The sequence below is a fragment of the Equus caballus genome, chromosome 10 (genome assembly GCF_041296265.1).
Source record: "Equus caballus isolate H_3958 breed thoroughbred chromosome 10, TB-T2T, whole genome shotgun sequence".
In the NCBI taxonomy this organism is placed as follows: domain Eukaryota; kingdom Metazoa; phylum Chordata; class Mammalia; order Perissodactyla; family Equidae; genus Equus; species Equus caballus.
The window spans coordinates 87,142,109-87,161,147 of NC_091693.1; positions in this window are offsets into that span (position 1 = coordinate 87,142,109).

The following is a 19,039-nucleotide window of genomic DNA, read 5'->3' on the forward strand; positions in this document are numbered from 1 at the left end:
CATTTCTTTTGCACAAATGAGTAGACACGTGTGCATTTTCTTATACTCCCATCTTTGTGTGCGCGCGTGTGTGTGTGTGTGTGTGTGTGTGTGTGTGTGTGTAAGGAAGATTCACCCTCAGCTAAACATCTATTGCCAATCTTCCTCTTCTTTTGCTTGAGGAACGTTAACCCTGAGCTAACACCTGTGCCGATCTCCCTCCATTTTTTGTATATAAGATGCCTCCACAGTGTGGCTGACAAGTGGAGTAAGTCCATGCCCGGGACCCAAACCCATGCATCAGGGCCACTGAAGCAGAGTGCATGGAACTCTAACCACTCAGCAACAGGGCCAGCCCCGTCCCTTCTTCTGTTTAACAAGAAAGGCAGCATACCATTAGGTGGTCTTTCACACTTTGTTTTGTCACTTAGAGGATAACCTGCAGATCCCTCCAGTCAGGTCATAGAGACGTCCTCATCTCATTTACAGCTGCATAGTACTTCACTTTGTACATTTATCATAGTTTATTCAACCACTCTCCTATGCTTTGGCATTCAGTTTGTTTCCAATGTTTTGCAAATGCCAACAATGCTGCAATGAACCACAGAGGGCTGAGTAGTTTCATACTTCCGGAGACACAATGCTGGGTCAAAAGGTGAGTGCATGTGTAGTTGTGTTAGGTGTTGCCAAATTTCCCTGTAGAAGAGCTGTATCTTTTGCATTCCCACCAGCAATATCTGAGAGTGCCTGCTTCTCCATAGCCTCACCAACAGAATGCACCGTCATATTTGTAATTTTTGCCAATCTGATAAGTGATAAATGGTATCTCAGTGTTGCTCCAATTCCCATTTCTCTGTGAGTGAGGCTGAACATTTTGAATATGTTGAGAGCCCTTCTTGTATCTTTCTTGTAAATTGTCGATTTGTATCACAATATGTATCATTTGTACATCAGTCTTTAACTGTCATGCCTGCCCTTGTTTTAGTCTTGGATGTAAATTAATGTACTTTAAATGCTCATCCTCAATCCTTTTGCTTAAATTCCCCCAGTCATCACTATGTTAGATGCCTCAAGAAGTGCTAATGCATCCAGAATGTCCTAGGTTTTTGTATGTTAAAACTGCTTTTCTATGACCTTGATATTTAAAGGACAGCTTAAGCACCAGGATGCTTGGTATGGAAGAAAGGAGACACAGATGTATTGTTAAAAGGCTAAGTAAAATCCTTGTACCATTGAATTTTAATTGGCAATACCAGTATGAATTTATGACATCATATTTATGTGTGTATGTATACGTATTTAGCTCTACCTACTGAAAAATCTTAGAAGCAATGATTAACACAGTAGGAAGAAGAGTCTCTAGTGCTCAGACTATGGTCTTTAAATACCATTTCCCGTTGGAGAAATCATGGCTGATTCAGGTCTGGGGCAGGACATGTTCCAGATGACAGGGAACCATCTTGTCATAACTGATGGCTGGGAAGCTATCAAAGAACTAAGGTCACATCAGGAGGACTGAGGGATTAAATTGAAAGGGATCTTATCGTCCAGAGATGGAACAATCTGAGCTTCAATAAGGATAATGATTTCAATGGATTGCAACCTATCATGTGTTTTAATCCAAGAGTTCACAATGACATAAATGAACTAATTGCTCACTTTTAGAGGCAAATAGGGAGCCAATTCATTAACTTGAATGAAGGCAAATAGAGGGAAAGAATCAAGTACTTATCTTCCCTTTCCTTGAACTGGCTCACATGCTAATCAAATAGATGAGGGAAAACCTCTCCTTCAAAAGTAAAAACTGCTAATTAGAAATTGACTGAGACTTCTGATTTCATCCCCAACATATAAGGAACTTGGAAATCATCACTCTTATCTTTACAATAAGAAAAACACTGAAGAAACTGAAAATCAATTACTGTTCTTGGGTGCATCAGAGAACAGAGGTCACAGGGCAAATTGTCACCCTGAAATCTGGAGAGACAAGGGAATTCAGAGAGTCACAGCCAAGATCTGCCTTCCTGGAGCAGAAGTCACCAGAGCTACAAACTGCTTGGGACACTTAAGTGGTAACCTTGACAGAATGCTGGAAGCTGAGTGTGGGCTAGCTTGAGAGGGAGAAACTCCTGAGGCCGCAATTGCATGGGGCCCCTCACTTTCATGGATCTTACCTCCAGAAACCCCGCCATGTTCTCATGGTGAAGATGGGAGAAAGATCCCTCCAGATGCTGGCAAGGGGAGGGGAAAAGTGATCTCCTCGCACAAGTCCAGGGTAGTCGTGAGGGAAACATCAGACCAATCCCAACCCAGGGACAGTCTACAGCATCCCTGACCAGTGCTCTCAGAACTGTCCACATCATCAAGAGCAAGGACAGTGAGAAATTGTCACAGCCAAGATGAGCCAGAGGAGACATGATGGCTCAGTGTACAGTACTCTCCTAGATAGGATCCTGGAGCAGAAAAAGGACATTAGGTATAAATTCAGGAAATGCAAATAAAGTATGGAATCTAACAATAGTGTATCAGTGTTGGTTCATTAATGATAACAAATATACCATACCTACTAATCGCAAATGTACCATTACATATGTTACATTAGTAAGATATTACTAACGTAGAAACTGTAGGAGGGGAGGGGGCAAATGAGGACCCTAATTACTAACTGTTCAATTTTTCTTTAAACCTAAAATTCTTCAAAAGAATAAAGTCTACTTAAAAATTAATTAATTAAAAACTAATAAATAAAAAGCAAATTGTGGGATTTTAAAAATCATTTTTCAACCCAAATGAATTAATTGAGCTTGGCATTTAGCATCAATAGCAGCCAATATGTCTCAAAAAAGAGAAGCAGACAATATGTGCTTCTTGATGAGAAAACACCACCTGGAGTTTTGCGAAAAGTCAGGTCACACGTCCAGATTCAGCTGCCAATTTGCAGGAAATACAGGGGACAGAGGAACGTGTTGAACGACACCCAGAGTGTGAAGTCAGCACAATCCAGACTGTAGGAACTACAGGGCAAATGGCCTGGGTTCTTCAACAAATGAGTTGTAAAGAAAAGAAAGTAATTGAAAGGAGTCTGTATGTTAAAGGACACCAAAAATCATTATTTTTTTTAAAGGCTAAACTAAAAGATTTGGATATCTTCCTTCATTTTTGATGTCCCAGCATCTATGTCCTCATGTAGTGTTTGGGGACTTGCCATCAAATGGGTTGGACATTCTGTCTACTAGCATGCTTTGTGTATAGGGCTAGACACCTGACCTGGGTGCAGCCAATCAGATGCCTCCACAAAGATGGCCTGGACTTTCCACCCCATCATCAAGGACCAAGAGAGGGCCCACACACTGCAAGTAACCACCAACTTCGCCAAGGATTTCAACTCTTCTCTTGGTTTGTTCAAGCTGCTATAAGAAAATGCCATAAACTGGGTGGCTTATGGACAACAAACATTTATTTCTTATAGTTCTAGAGGCTGACAACCCAAGATCAAGATCAAGGTACTGGCAGATTCAGTGTCTAATGAGAGTCTGTCTCCCGGTTCATAGACGGCCATCTCCTGGGCTTCTTTTAAAAGGGCACTAATCCCATTCGTGGGAGCTCCACTCCCATAACCTAATCACCGCCCAAACGCCCCACCTCCGGACACCATCACACTGGGCATTAGGATTTAACACAGGAATATCGGGGGGACGCAACTTTCAGTCTATAGCAACTCCATTAGCAGGTCTCAAAGCAGAGCCCACACACCTGGTATCAGCCTCCCTCTCCTCCAGTAAGCGCACTGGGTCTGTGACCACTTCTCCCTCCGCCTTCCTAACACCATTTTCAGGGGCCAAAAAAGACCTACAACCTGACACTAAGACCCTGCTACCCCGGATTTCCTTACTTCTATTGATAGGGAGCTGCAGCTCCCCTCCCCTCTCTATTCCCCCAATGGACGTTCTCTGCCTTGAATTCACCCAGGAAATAGTCTCATTTAGCCCTTTATTCCTGTTTGTATCGATCAGCACAGAACCCTGCGTCCCAGTTAACCCGTTATCTCCCGCTTTTATTCCCGTCAAGGCTCAACACATCCCGTATGCCGTCCGCCTCTCCCACCATCTCCAGTCCCTCAAACCATTTCACTGCACCCTCTGAAATTCCTGGTCCATGTGCCAGTTGTATTTTCCCGGTGGCCACGAGAAGACCTCCCATCCCTATGCTCCTGCAGTCTTTGCTGGAATGTCACTCCTTCCCGGATCACTCCATTTAAAACTCGCCACCTGCAAGCTCCCCCTCACGTCCACCTTCTGTATCCCCCTTGCTCTGCTCCCTTTTTCCTCGTAAAGCACTTGTTACCTGCCACCACTTTACATAATTTACTCCTTTATTATCTATTGTTTAGAGTCTGTCTCCTGGTGGCCCGCTCTCCCCCAACCCCACCAGAATATAAGTCCTAAGAGGATGAAGGATTCATTTGCTCCTTCATTGCACTATCCAGAGCACTAGAGTGGCGTCAGGCACATTTCATGTGCTCAGTATATATGAACTGAATAATGATCTTTAGACTTTGAATCAGAAGATGATGTCTCAAAGAAGTAGAGTCAAAATAATTTTTCATCCTGGCTGTTGTGCCAGTGCCCCTCTTTCCGAGGAAGGGGCACACGGGGCAGCAGGCAGCAGCAGTAAAGCCAGCATAACCAGCTCCCTGTGATCTTGTGGTTGCCAGCAGTGTCGGCACTGACCTCCAGGCCATGGCTGTGGCTGGTTTGGCTGTGGTTTTGCTCAATCTTTTCCTTAGCACCTGCTCGTTTCTTGAAAGTGATTCTGCAGCCATCTCACTGGTTTTGTAAGTGATGCAAAATCCTTTTGAGTAATCATTTTCTACTTGAATCAGCCAGTAAGGGCTTGTTTCTTTGTTAAGAACTATGAACACTTAGCATTGGTCTTTTGAAAATGGATGAGGACATATCTGAAATATCCATAGGTTCAGTATAACATTGCTAAAAGTAAAAGAGAAAATGTTACAAGAGGAGACAGTCCACTTAATTAACTATCAACATATGCAGACGAGACAATTAGTCCAGAAACTCTGAGAGACAAAGCCACAAAATGTCAAGACTGGAGTGCTCTTCGCATTTCATCCCACATCCCTTAGGCAGCTTATTTCTCTCCCTCCCTTGGTAGGGCTGGCCAGAGAGACCCAGCAGCAAGAAGACGTCTCTTTTAAAAGCCATCACTTGGCCAGTGCACTGTAAAAGGCCATCCCCGGGAGAGCACCGCGTGGATCCATATGGTTTGTGAGTCTTTTTCCCTGTGACATTTTTATGAAGGTTATGTATATGTCCCGTTCATCTTCATTCTGCTGGTGCTAATTGCTGTCTCTTGGACCTTGCTACTGTGTACGAAGACCACACATTCCCCCAACACCGCCCCGGCTGCGGTGTGCCACATGGCCCTGCTGTCCTCAGATAAGAACCTGCTGCCGTCTGACCACAGCAGCTGGAAGAGTTCTGCCTCGAAGAGCTTATCTCGTTGAGATGCAAACTGAGCTATGACACAGTCGACAAGCACACAGAGCGAGTGGATTCTCTGGGGGCAGCTGATGGCAGCCGAAAAGCATCCCCTACCCCCACCCTGGGCAGCTGGCTGTGGGCTTCGTGTTCTGAACGTGATAGGGAGCTTTAGCATGGACGCGTCCTGGACAGAAAGCACAGCTCCAGAGACAGCGAGAGGTTCAGGGAGACCCCGCCACTTCTCTAAAGACCAACTTTCTCTGGGTGGCTCAGTTATTTATTTATTTTTCCTTGATTAGGGGCAGACAGAAATGAAAGAAGATAACCCTTAGGTTCTCTCTTTCTCCTTTATCTCTCCGTGATTTATAAAGCCTCTGCAATCCAAGCATTGCGACATCACTGATGACTGGCCTCCGCTGGTGTGCTCCTTCCCAGTCATGCGCCTCTGCCTCCCCACCCGCCCCAAGTTAACCAGGAGCCAGGGTGCTATGTTTTCCATTCCCTTGCTTTTTAAAATGATGCTGTCACATCCATCTGTGTGCTTAAACAATATTGTGCTTACTTTCTGAGTTTTATAAAAATGGCATCACACTCTATGCGGTTGTCCAGGACTTGCCCTTTTTTTCACTGAACATCATGTTTCTAAGCTTTGTCCATGTTGTTTGTGGAGTAGAGATCATTGACTTTCTCTGTTGGACACCAGGCCTTTGCATGGCTAGACCAGAGTGTGTTTATGTGTATTCCTGTTGACATCGGGTTATTTCTGGCTTTTTAGAAATCTGAACAGAGCTGCTCTGAACGTTCTTGCTGTGGCTTCTGGAGCCCTCGGCCACACTTGGTCCAGCATGACCCCTTAGCATGCACTTGCTGGTTGTCTGCAAGCTTCACTTCATGAGACAGACCCAAACTGTTTGTCCAAAGCCATTGTTCTCCTTTGCCACAATATATGGTTCCCATTGGCCCACATTCCCTCAACATTTGGTGTATTTGATTTCTCAGAAGACTTATTTTGTGAGAGAAGGAATTTTCCCTAATTTGAGAGGATGAGCTAATGAATGCCATGCCGGTTGGGAAAGATGCTCCCAGCCACCAGGCCTGCACTTTTTAGTGTATCACTCCTTTGTCTTCTATTGTGCTTTGTTCACACCTGTCAGTTCAGCCATTGCTTAGGAACGGGGCCAGCAACACCCTTCAGAGAGGAAAGCACGAATGATCAGGTCAGAGAGAAAACAGATCGACTCCTCTCCTGTACGAAACCAGGCTCCCTATCTTGTGGAAGGAGCCATGAGTCTTGGGCTGCCTCACCCTTACACCGGTGATAGACAAGAAGCAAGGCAGATGATGTCTTCCTGGGCATCGCCACCACTCGGGTGTTGAGAACTCTGTGCTGGACACTCCTAAGCCTGTTCCTGACTCCTGAAGCCCTCAGCCTTGTTTTTTTTGACAAGCGGCTTGGGTGTGTGTGGAAGGGGAGATGGGAGGATACAGGCCTTGACTCTTTTCTGATGAACATTAGAGGTGTCTGTTACCCTCAGAAACAAACGATCGACTCGCTAATGTCCTGAAACGCTCTAGGGAGCTAGTGCTCCAGTCTAGGTTACAAGGGATATTTCTCCAGGAATTTCACATGCTGAGCATTGCAACCTAGGTAAGAAGGAGGACAAGGCAGAAAGAAAATTGGAAAGATGATAACACACCAGTTAGTTGAGTTAAGATTGAAGCTAAACCAAAACTCATTTTGAGACGATTTAGCCAGAAAATCAGGGTTTTTGTTCATTTATATGAATTTAATTTTCTTGCCAGCAAACCTAAAAATTCTACCTTTCACCTTCTTTGGAGATTTGGATTCTGTCTCTACAACAAACCTTGAGATTTTAAAATAAAGTCTGAAAAATTTTCTTTTACAATTTCAAACATTTCTATATTTGGGAAATCCACATTTAAGACTTCATTTTCTAGGATCAGCTGGATGTTTTGTGTTACATAAACACAAATTTGAAGTTTGGTGAGTTATCTGCCTCCAAATTTTTCTAAAGTCCTGGAAAATACATGGTATGTTCAAGGTCACAATTTGCTCTTGGCGTATCTGAAAATATCTGTGTGTGCTGATTTACGGCACGGTAGCCCTTCCCAAGCAGAGAGACTTTGTTCATTCGGTATGCACGCTTGGACAAAGAAGCGTTCTTTGTTTTTTTTTAAATGGAAATCTTCTATTGGAAGAGTGGCATAGGAAAGAATAATAGAATTTACTAGCTAAAAAAGATTCTGAATTGTAAAAATGCAATGCTTTGGCCAAAAAACACTTGCTCTCTTGTTCCTTGTCATTAGAAGTATGTATGTGTATAATAAATAAGCTATTTGCTATTGCTTTTTATTCCCTGGAAATAGACTTATTAATTCACTAGACATTTTCCAAATTAAGCAAAGGAAATTGGAATATAAATTTATGAGTAGTTTCTGGGGAATAAACATGAGGCCAGTTGGACAGAACTCTGGTGAAGCGAGGGTGGTGCAAGAGAGCAATGAAATCACAACAGACTAAGCAGCCAATAGGATGAATCATAGAGTAATATCATCTTAGGTTGGAGGGATTCTAAAGGTCATCTAGTCCAGCAACATGATTTACACCAAAGAATTTTTTGGCTCAGCAACGTAAAACCAAAGTTGTGTAGTTTGTTTCCGAGAACCAGTCCAAATTATTCTGGAGAAATCAGATTTGCCTTGCACATTTATTCTAGCCTCAAACTCCAAAATATGAGTTTTTCAATCTGCAATCTATGGAAGGACCACAAGGGGAACCCAGGGGCCCTCTAAAACAGAATGCAAAATTATGTGGGATTGTGTACATTTGTGCTTTACTCAGTAGAGTAAATATTGATCAACATAAGCCAAATAAACAAAAGCTCTTTGGGATCCTCAATTTAAAAAAAAAAAAAATGAAACTGTAAAGGAGTCCTGAGACCAAAGAGTTTGTAAACCTTTCTCTTGCACATTACTGCTATCTTTCATTTCTTCCACAAAATAAATGCCTAGCATTTCCTCCTGGGCCTCTAAAACCAGTCATTGTAATGTCTTCAAATTGGACTACCTGTTTGCGTCTCCCCCTTTCCCACTGCCATAGATTAATCATCCTGGGACTTTAGTTTTATCACAAAATCTGAAATGACACTTAAAGACAATGTATATATTTTTACAGGGATGAAATTGAGATCCAGGAAGATAAACTATTTGTCCCAAGATCACATAGGTAGTGTCAGTTACTTTTCATCTGGGCTCAAACCTCCAGACTTCCCACCGCCTATAAGAAAAACTCCAAGTCTCACAGCCCAACCACTTATCCTACTGTTCTTATCATAGTCCCCTGCTCTCGACAGCTCATTGCCTTCACAGTGGCCTGAACCCACCAGATCCACCATTGTCTCCAGATGAAGAACTTTGTTTTGGGGCCAGCCCCATGGCCAAGTGGTTAAGCTCTTGTGCTCCACTTCAGCAGGCTGGGGTTCGCAGGTTCAGCTCCTGGGCCTGGATCTATGCACCACTCATTAAGCCATGCTGTGGTGGCATCCCACATAGAAGAACCAGAATGACCTATAACTAGGATATACAGCTATGTACTGGGGCTTTGGGGAGAAAAAAAAAAGGAAGACTGGCAACAGATGTCAGCTCAGGGCCAATCTTGCTCATCAAAAAACAAAAGAAGAACTTTGTTCTTGCTCTTTCTCTAGCTCAGAATGGTTCCTAACCTTTAAAATCGCACTTAATTATATTATATATTAGAGAACAATGATATTTAACTAGGCCCTAAGTCCTACGTGTAATACATTATCGAACAACAGCTTGTATCTGTTTCCCTGCCCCAGAATCCCACTGCACAGAAATGACCACTTTCAACTCTTAACCATTTCTTCCATTGTGTAGCTCCATATTTCTGAACAGTATGTTTTAAAATGATGTTCCTTAATGTTCGATATCAGAAATTATCTATTGACCGCCTACAATAGAAGACCAGGATTTAGCTCTTACCCCACCACCTGCCACACAGACCATTCTCTTCCTTCCATTCTTCCAACGCAGAAATATCACAATATTTGGCTAAATCAATGTTTAGTACATTAGCTTGCACCATTTCATAACGTTTTGGTTTTATAATTTATTTTTAACTTACAAACAGTGAGAACATGTATGTGGGTTATTTCTGGACCCTTCACTTTGCTTCACTGAGTGATGTGTCTAGCCTTTCACAAATACCACAGCACCTTGCTTCCTGTGGCTTAACAGTAAATTCTAAAATCAGGAATTCTGAGTTTTCTCATTTTTTTCTTCCTTTTCAAAATTGTTTTGGCTAGTCTAGTTCCTTTCCCTAGTTCCTGCCACTGCCACCCTGACATCTAGTTCCACCCCTGGGTTGGCCTCGGGGTCAGGTCAGAGAGGAAAAAGAGAAGAACAGAGATTCTCCTGACACTCTCCAGCTTGCAGGGCCTTTGTTCCTTTTCCGAGGTGATTAACATTTAAATCAGTAGATTGGAGTAAAGCAGATCCCCGTGCCCAGAATGGGAGGGCCTCAGCCAATCAGCTGAAAACCTTACACAAGAGAGTGAGGTCTCCAGAAGTGGAAGGATTTCTTCCTCTAGACTCCCTCAGACTCAAGACCACATCAGATATTCCCTGGGTCTGCCCTGCAGATGTCAGACCTGCCAGCCCCCACAGTCAAGTGAGCCAGTTCCTTAAAACAAATCTAGATGGATAGATTCAGATACAGATAGAGATATAGATATATAGGTATACATCCTATTGGTTCTCTTTCTCTGGAGAACCCTGACTAATACAACTATCTAGACACATAACTTTTTAAAATCAGTAATTCTCTTACTGTAATATAAAAGAAAAATAAATAAAAGCAAATCACTTTGTAATAAAATTATGTTGAATTCACTTTATAAATGTTCAAGCACCGTCTCAGTTACTATTGCTGAATAAAATATAACCCCAAATTTGTAGCATAAAATAACAACCATTGCATTACAGTCACAAATTCTAGGTTTTAAGAATTCAGAAAGAGCAAATCAGTGAAGTATATCTCAGCATCACAATGTCTGAGGCCTTAATTAGGAAGACTTGAGAGCTAAAAGTGACTCAATGGCTGGGGACTTGAATCTTGGAAAGTTCATTTATACACATCTAGTGCTTGATCTGAGCTGTAAAGTGAGACTTCAGCTGGGATTTTGGCCAGAACATATGCAAGTGGCCTCTCTATGTGGCTGCTTGGGCTTCCTCTCAGCATGGTGGCTAGATCCCAAGAGCTTTCCAGGAGAGCTACTGGATGCTGCATCGCCTTGTATGACCTAACCTTCAAAGTCACATAACATCACTTATTCTACAGTCACAAGCCCACTTAGATTCAAGGGGAGGAAGCCTAGACTCCCTTCTCGAAGGGATGAGTGTGCAGGTCACATAGTCAGAAGAGTACTTGGAATGAGGGATAGTGTTACAGCCATTTTTGGAAAATACCATCTGCCATTGCTTAGAAATAAAATTATTTCCACCCACATTTCCAAAATATCCTATAAAGGACAATTTCTGATCCTGGTGAGAATCAGTATTGTAGAGCTATGGGAAATCATGGGTAAGAAATGAACCGGGAGTATGTGTGACCATATCTTCACTTTGTAAACAGCACTTTTAGGACAGTGGTGACTTGAGTGTGAGATAACAGTAAACATAGGTAAGTCCCTCGGAAAGTTCTGGAAGTAGTCCAGATGCACAATAATGGTAGCTTTAGACTATGGTTCAAAGAGAGATGGACTTGGTAAAAATTGCAGAGTTAAATCCACAGGATTTGTTGATGGGAGATAAGGGGTGGCGGTGGTGAAGGAGAGGAACATGTCACGATGTCAACAATGATGACTAGTTTTCTTGTTTGCACAACTTGAGGAGACGGTGGTGCCATTCACTAAAGCCACAGGGAAGAGGTTTAGAGAAAGATCATAATTCAGGTTCTTAATTTGAGTTACTAGAATCTTCTTTAAAATCTCTCTGAGGGGACTGGCCCCGTGGCTGAGTGGTTAAGTTTGCGTGCTCCGCTGCAGGCGGCCCAGTGTTTTGTTAGTTCGAATCCTGGGCGCGGACATGGCGCTGCTCATCAAACCATGCTGAGGCGGCATCCCACATGCCACAACTAGAAGGACCCACAACAAAGAATATACAACTATGTACTGGGGGGCTTTGGGGAGAAAAAGGAAAAAAATAAAATCTTTAAAAAAAAAATCTCTCTGAAATTATTGTGTCTGTAGGGAGAACAAAATTAACTGAGTGGTGGAGGAAGATCCAAGATGGCGCCATGAGTAGTCCTCTTTGTCTCTCCCCCTTCGAGTCTACAATTATTTGGACACTTATCGCTTGACAAAGGATATCCAGACAGCATCTCAGGACGTCTGAGATACCCACGCGACTAAACATCAGAAGGCGGACGGACTTTCCTCAGGGAGGATGCGGAAATAGGTGAAAACTCTCCGACCCCGACTGAGCAGCCTAGTACCCGCAAGCGGCTTTCTTCCAACGGATGCCCCCAGAGGATCTACACACATCTAGGGCAGGAGCGAGCACACAACAGAGGAGCGACAGTGGAAACAGGTGACCAGAACCCTACCTAAACCCCCCGCAATTACTCCTAAACGCAGAGGGAAACTTTGGAGTTGCACACCTGAGCCCGTGGGGAGAGTCTCTCCCCGCCATTGGCGGGGAGACCCCGCCTGGTGTTCGCGGCGCCCAGAGGGTCCCAGAGAGAGTCACTGAGGGTACGGAGGTCTCCCAGCTGCCGTTGCCCTCCCTGTGGGAGTAGGGATTGCTGGAGATCTCGGAGAGGACTGGGGCTGGGGGAACTTTCAAAGGCCGGCTCTGCGACCCAGAGGGGAAGCCTTGGCGTTCCGCCCAGGCAGCAGACAAAGCTCTCTGTCTGCCATTAGCAGAGGGGCTACGCCCAGCATTCATGGCTCCGGGAGAGGCCCAGGGAGAATCCCAGAGGGCGGGGCGACCCCCCGCTGCCGTTGCCCGCCCTGTGGGACTAGGGATTGCCTGAGATCTCGGACAGGACTGGGGCTGGGGGAAGTTTCAAAGGCCGGCTCTGCGACCCGGAGGGGAAGCCTTGGAGTTCCGCCCAGGCAGCAGACAAAGCTCTCTGTCTGCCATTAGCAGAGGGGCCACGCCCAGCATTCACGGTTCCGGGAGAGGCCTGGAGAGAATCCCAGAGGGCGGGGCGACCCCCCGCTGCCGTTGCCCGCCCTGTGGGACTAGGGATAGCCGGAGATCTCGGAGAGGACTGGGGCTGGGGTGAGTTCCAGAGTCCCAGCTTCGTAGCCTAGGGGGAAACCCTACAGGCTCACAGCAGCCTTAGGGAAAGCCTCTGCACAGCACCAGTAGAAGGCACCCAGCCACCAGCCACAAGGCTGGAAGACCTCAGGGCAAAAGCAGCATAGCTAGGTGAACTAACCACAGACTGTAGAAGATGCCAATAGCTCTCCTGCGACCCATAGAGGACAAGTGAGATTTTGTGGGTGCCGACAGCAACGGAGCGACAAATATAAGTGATCCCACCCCTGGCCGCTGGAAAAGCCCATAACATCGTTGCAGACCCTAAGGAGAGAGCACATCTAGGTGGGCTGCAACAGTAGGCACCAGCAGCCTGAAGCCCCCCTGTGACGGCCCCCACGGCAGAGGAGGGAATCCAAAGGGCCACTGTGGCTACGAGGAGGGGCCCAGGCCCAGTTAGCAACTGCGGACAGGGTTCCTGGTTGGTGCAGTATAAACAGCTGCTCCCCCACCACAGCAGCTGAAACAAGTGAAAGGAGCAACTAAACTCTATCTCCATGCGGAGGCACAAATCAACAACATCAAGCAATATGAAAAAATACATTAATCTCCAGAACAGAAAGAAAGTAACAAATACACAGAAAACAATCCCAAAGAAAATGAGATATATAACCTAAATGATGATGACTTCAAAACAGCCATCATTAAAATTCTCAATGAGTTAAGAGAGAATTCTGACCGACAACTCAACGAGTTCAGGAGCGATGTCACAAAAGAGTTTGATACGATAAAGAAGAACCAAACAGAAATATTGGAAATGAAGAACACAATAGAGGAGATTAAGAAAAATCTAGATGCTCTGAACAGTAGGGCCGATAATATGGAGGAAAGAATTAGCAATTTGGAAGATGGCAATATAGAATTGTTGCAGGCAGAGGAGGAGAGAGAAGCAAGACTTAAAAGAAATGAAGAAACTCTCCGAGAATTATCAGACACAATTAGGAGATGCAACGTAAGGATTATAGGTATACCAGAGGGAGAAGAGAAGGAGAAAGGGGCAGAAAACCTATTCAAAGAAATAATGGCTGAGAACTTCCCAAATCTGGTGAGGGAGATGGATCTTCAGGTGACAGAAGCCAATAGATCTCCAAACTTTATCAATGCAAGAAGACCAACCCCACGGCATATAGTAGTGAAGCTAGCAAAAGTCAACGACAAGGAGAAAATATTAAGGACAGCCAGGCAAAAGAAACTAACCTACAAAGGAACCCCCATCAGGCTATCAGCAGATTTCTCAGCAGAAACTTTACAGGCTAGAAGAGAGTGGAATGATATATTCAAAAATCTGAAGGACAAAAACCTACAGCCGAGAATTCTCTACCCAGCGAAAATATCCTTCAAATACGATGGAGAAATAAAAACTTTCCCAGATAAACAAAAATTAAGGGAGTTCATTGCCACAAAACCTCCTCTTCAGGAAATCCTAAGGAAAACCCTCATTCCTGAAAAATCCAAAAAAGGAAAGGGGCTACAAAACCAAGAGCAGAGGAGATAAGTAGAAGGACAACAACAGAGAGTAGCAGCTCCACATCAGAACAGATTAAACCATGGGACGAGAAACAAAGGAAACTGAAGAAAACCGGAAAACAAGACTCAAAATGGTAGTGGTAGGCCCCCACGTCTCAATAATCACTCTAAATGTAAATGGATTGAACTCCCCAACCAAAAGACACAGAGTGGCAGGATGGATCAAAGAACAAGATCCAACAATATGCTGCCTCCAGGAAACACACCTCAGCCCCAAAGACAAACACAGACTCAGAGTGAAGGGATGGAGAACAATACTCCAAGCTAATAATGAACAAAAGAAAGCAGGTGTCGCTATACTAATATCAGACAAGGTAGATTTCAAAGCAAAACAGATAAAGAAAGATAAAGAGGGACAGTATATAATGATAAAAGGGACTCTCCACCAAGAAGACATCACACTTATAAATATATACGCACCCAACACAGGAGCACCAAAATTTGTAAAGCAACTCTTAATAGAACTAAAAGAAGACATCAACAACAATACAATAATAGTAGGGGACCTCAACACACCATTAACACCAATGGACAGAACATCCAGACAGAAAATCAACAAGGAAATAATAGAATTAAATGAAAAATTAGACCAGATGGACTTAATAGATATATATAGAACACTTCATCCAAAAACAGCAGGTTACACATTCTTCTCAAGTGCACATGGAACATTCTCAAGGATTGACCATATTTTGGGAACCAAAGCAAACATCAATAAATACAAGAGAGTTGAAATAATATCAAGCATCTTTTCTGATCACAATGCTATTAAGCTAGAAATCAACTACAAGAAAAAAGAGAGAAAGGTGCAAAAATGTGGAGACTAAACAACACGCTTCTCAACAAACAATGGATCATTGAAGAAATTAAAGAAGAAATCAAATTTTATCTGGAGACTAATGAAAATGAGAACACGACATACCAAACCATTTGGGATGCAGCAAAAGCAGTCCTAAGAGGGAAATTCATCGCAATACAGGCTCACCTCACTAAACAAGAAAAAGCTCACATAAGCAACCTCAAATGACACCTAACAGAACTAGCAAAAGAAGAACAAACAAAGCCCAGAGTCAGTAGAAGGAGGGAAATAATAAAAATAAGAGCAGAAATAAACGATATTGAAACAAAAAAGACAATAGAAAGGATCAATGAAACAAAGAGTTGGTTCTTCGAAAGAATTAACAAAATTGACAAACCCCTAGCCAGACTCTCCAAGAAAAGAAGAGAAATCGCAAATTAATAAAATTAGGAATGACAGAGGAGAAATCACAACAGATACCAATGAAATACAAGAGATCATAAGAGAATACTATGAAAAACTATATGCCAACAAATTGAACAACCTGGAAGAAATGGACAAATTCCTAGACTCCTACAATCTCCCCAAACTGAATCAGGAAGAAATGGAGAATCTGAATAGGCCAATCACAAGTAAGGAAATAGAAATGGTAATCAAAAACCTCCCCAAAAATAAGAGTCCAGGACCAGACGGCTTCTCTGGAGAATTCTACCAAACATTCAAAGAAGACTTAATACCTATTCTCCTCAAACTGTTCCAGAAAATTGAGAAAGATGGAGAACTCCCTAACACATTCTATGAAGCCAACATCACTCTGATCCCCAAACCTGACAAGGACAACACAAAGAAGGAGAACTACAGGCCGATATCACTGATGAACATAGATGCAAAAATCCTCAACAAAATTTTGGCAAACCGAATACAGCAATACATCAAAAAGATTATACACCATGATCAAGTGGGATTTATACCAGGGACACAGGGATGGTTCAACATCCGCAAGTCAATCAACGTGATACACTACATCAACAAAATGAAAAACAAAAACCACATGATCATCTCAATAGATGCAGAGAAAGCATTCGACAAGATCCAACACCCATTTATGATAAAAACCCTCAGTAAAATGGGTATAGAAGGAAAGTACCTCAACATAATAAAGGCCATATATGATAGACCCACAGCCAACATCATACTCAATGGACAAAAACTGAAAGCCATCCCTCTGAGGACAGGAACAAGACAAGGGTGCCCACTTTCACCACTCCTATTCAACATAGTACTGGAGGTGCTGGCCAGAGCAATTCGGCAGGAAAAAGAAATAAAAGGAATCCAAATAGGTAACGAAGAAGTAAAACTCTCGTTGTTTGCAGATGACATGATCTTATATACAGAAAACCCCAAAGAATCCACAGAAAAACTATTAGAAATAATCAACAACTACAGCAAAGTAGCAGGGTATAAAATTAACGTGCATAAATCAGTAGCATTTCTATACACTAACAATGAACTAACAGAAAAAGAACTCAAGAACTCAATCCCATTCACAATCGCAACGAAAAGAATAAAATACCTTGGGATAAACTTAACCAAGGAAGTGAAGGATCTATACAATGAAAACTACAAGACTTTCTTGAAAGAAATTGATGATGACATAAAGAGATGGAAAGACATTCCTTGCACATGGATTGGAAGAATAAACATAGTTAAAATGTCCATACTACCTAAAGCAATATACAGATTCAATGCTATCCCAATCAGAATCCCAAGAACATTCTTCACAGAAATTGAACAAACAATCCTGAAATTCATATGGGGCAACAAAAGACCGCGAATTGCTAAAGCAATCCTGAGCAAGAAAAACAAAGCCGGCGGAATCACAATCCCCGATTTCAAAACATACTACAAAGCTACAGTGATCAAAACAGCATGGTACTGGTACAAAAACAGGTCCACAGATCAATGGAACAGAATTGAAAGCCCAGAGATAAAACCACACATCTATGGACAGCTAATCTTCGACAAAGGAGCAGAGGGCCTACAATGGAGAAAAGAAAGTCTCTTCAACAAATGGTGCTGGGAAAACTGGACAGCTACATGCAAAAGATTGAAAATTGACCATTCTTTTTCACCACACACCAAAATAAACTCAAAATGGATCAAAGACCTAAAGATTAGGCCTGAGACGATAAGTCTTTTGGAAGAGAATATAGGCAGTACACTCTTTGACATCAGTTTCAAAAGAATCTTTTCGGACATTGTAACTCCTCAGTTGAGGGAAACAATAGAAAGAATAAACAAATGGGACTTCATCAGACTAAAGAGCTTCTTCAAGGCAAGGGAAAACAGGATTGAAACAAAAAAACAGCTCACTAATTGGGAAAAAATATTTACAAGCCACTTATCCGACAAAGGGTTAATCTCCATAATATACAAAGAACTCACACTGCTTAACAACAAAAAAACAACCCGATCAAAAAATGGGCAGAGGACATGAACAGACATTTCTCAAAAGAAGATATGAATATGGCCAATAGACACATGAAAAGATGTTCATCATCGCTAATCATCAGGGAAATGCAAATCAAAACTACACTAAGATATCACCTTACACCCGTTAGATTGGCAAAAACATCCAAAACCAAGAGCGACAAATGTTGGAGAGGTTGTGGAGAAAAAGGAACCCTCATACACTGTTGGTGGGAATGCAAACTGATACAGCCACTATGGAAAACAGTATGGAGATTTCTCAAAAAGTTAAAAATAGAAATACCCTATGACCCAGCCATCCCATTACTGGGTATCTATCCTAAGAACCTGATATCAGAAATCTCAAGAGTCCGTTGCACCCCTATGTTCATCGCAGCATTATTTACAATAGCCAAGACGTGGAGCCAGCCTACATGCCCAGAAACTGATGATTGGATAAAGAAGATGTGGTATATATACACAATGGAATACTACTCAGCCATAAAAAAAGACAAAATCGGCCCATTCACAACAACGTGGATGGACCTCGAGGGTATTATGTTAAGCGAAATAAGCCAGTCAGAGAAAGACGAACTCTATATGACTCCACTCATAGGTGGAAATTAGCATATTGATAAGGAGATCTGATCGGTGGTTACCAGGGAAAAGGGGGGGTGGGGGGAGGGCACAGAGGGGGAAGTGGTGTACCCACAACATGACTAACAAAAATGTACAACTGAAATCTCACAAGGTTGTAATCTATCATAACATTAATAAAAAAAAAAAATTAACTGAGTGGTTTTGTCTTCCCTGTGGAATAGTGGTTAAGTTCGGTCTGCTCTGCTTCAGTGGCCTGGTTTTGCGGGTTTGGATCCCGGGAATGGGCCTACACTACTTGTCAGCCATGCTGTAGCAGCAATCCACATATAAAGTAGAGAACAACAACAGATGGTAGCTCAAGGTTAATCTTCCTCAGGAAAAAAAAAGTTAACTGAGTGGTTGATTAGGTAAGGAGTGGCTCTGGTGAATTAGCTGTGAGGAAAGTATGTTGTCTTTCAGATCTCCAGGAAAATGATCCCTCTAGAGTTCTCAGGTTGAGTTCTTCTGTCATGATTATGTCGTCTTGGCCAAACTACTATTAGTTTTTCTAGTTCTGTACTACATTTATTTCATAATTTATAATTTAAAGTATCAAGAGTTCAGCTGCACCTGTTGAAATTTTCTCAGAATAAAGGGAAGGCCATTGATGTAATTAACCAGAGAATCTAACTGGAACGAACGTTCAGTAATCCATCTGTCTACGTGACAGTCAGCAGAAGCGACCGTCTCATAGACATCTTGCCCCATGAACCTGGCTGACTACAAAAGAACACATTTCAGGAAAGAAGAAAAACAGAAA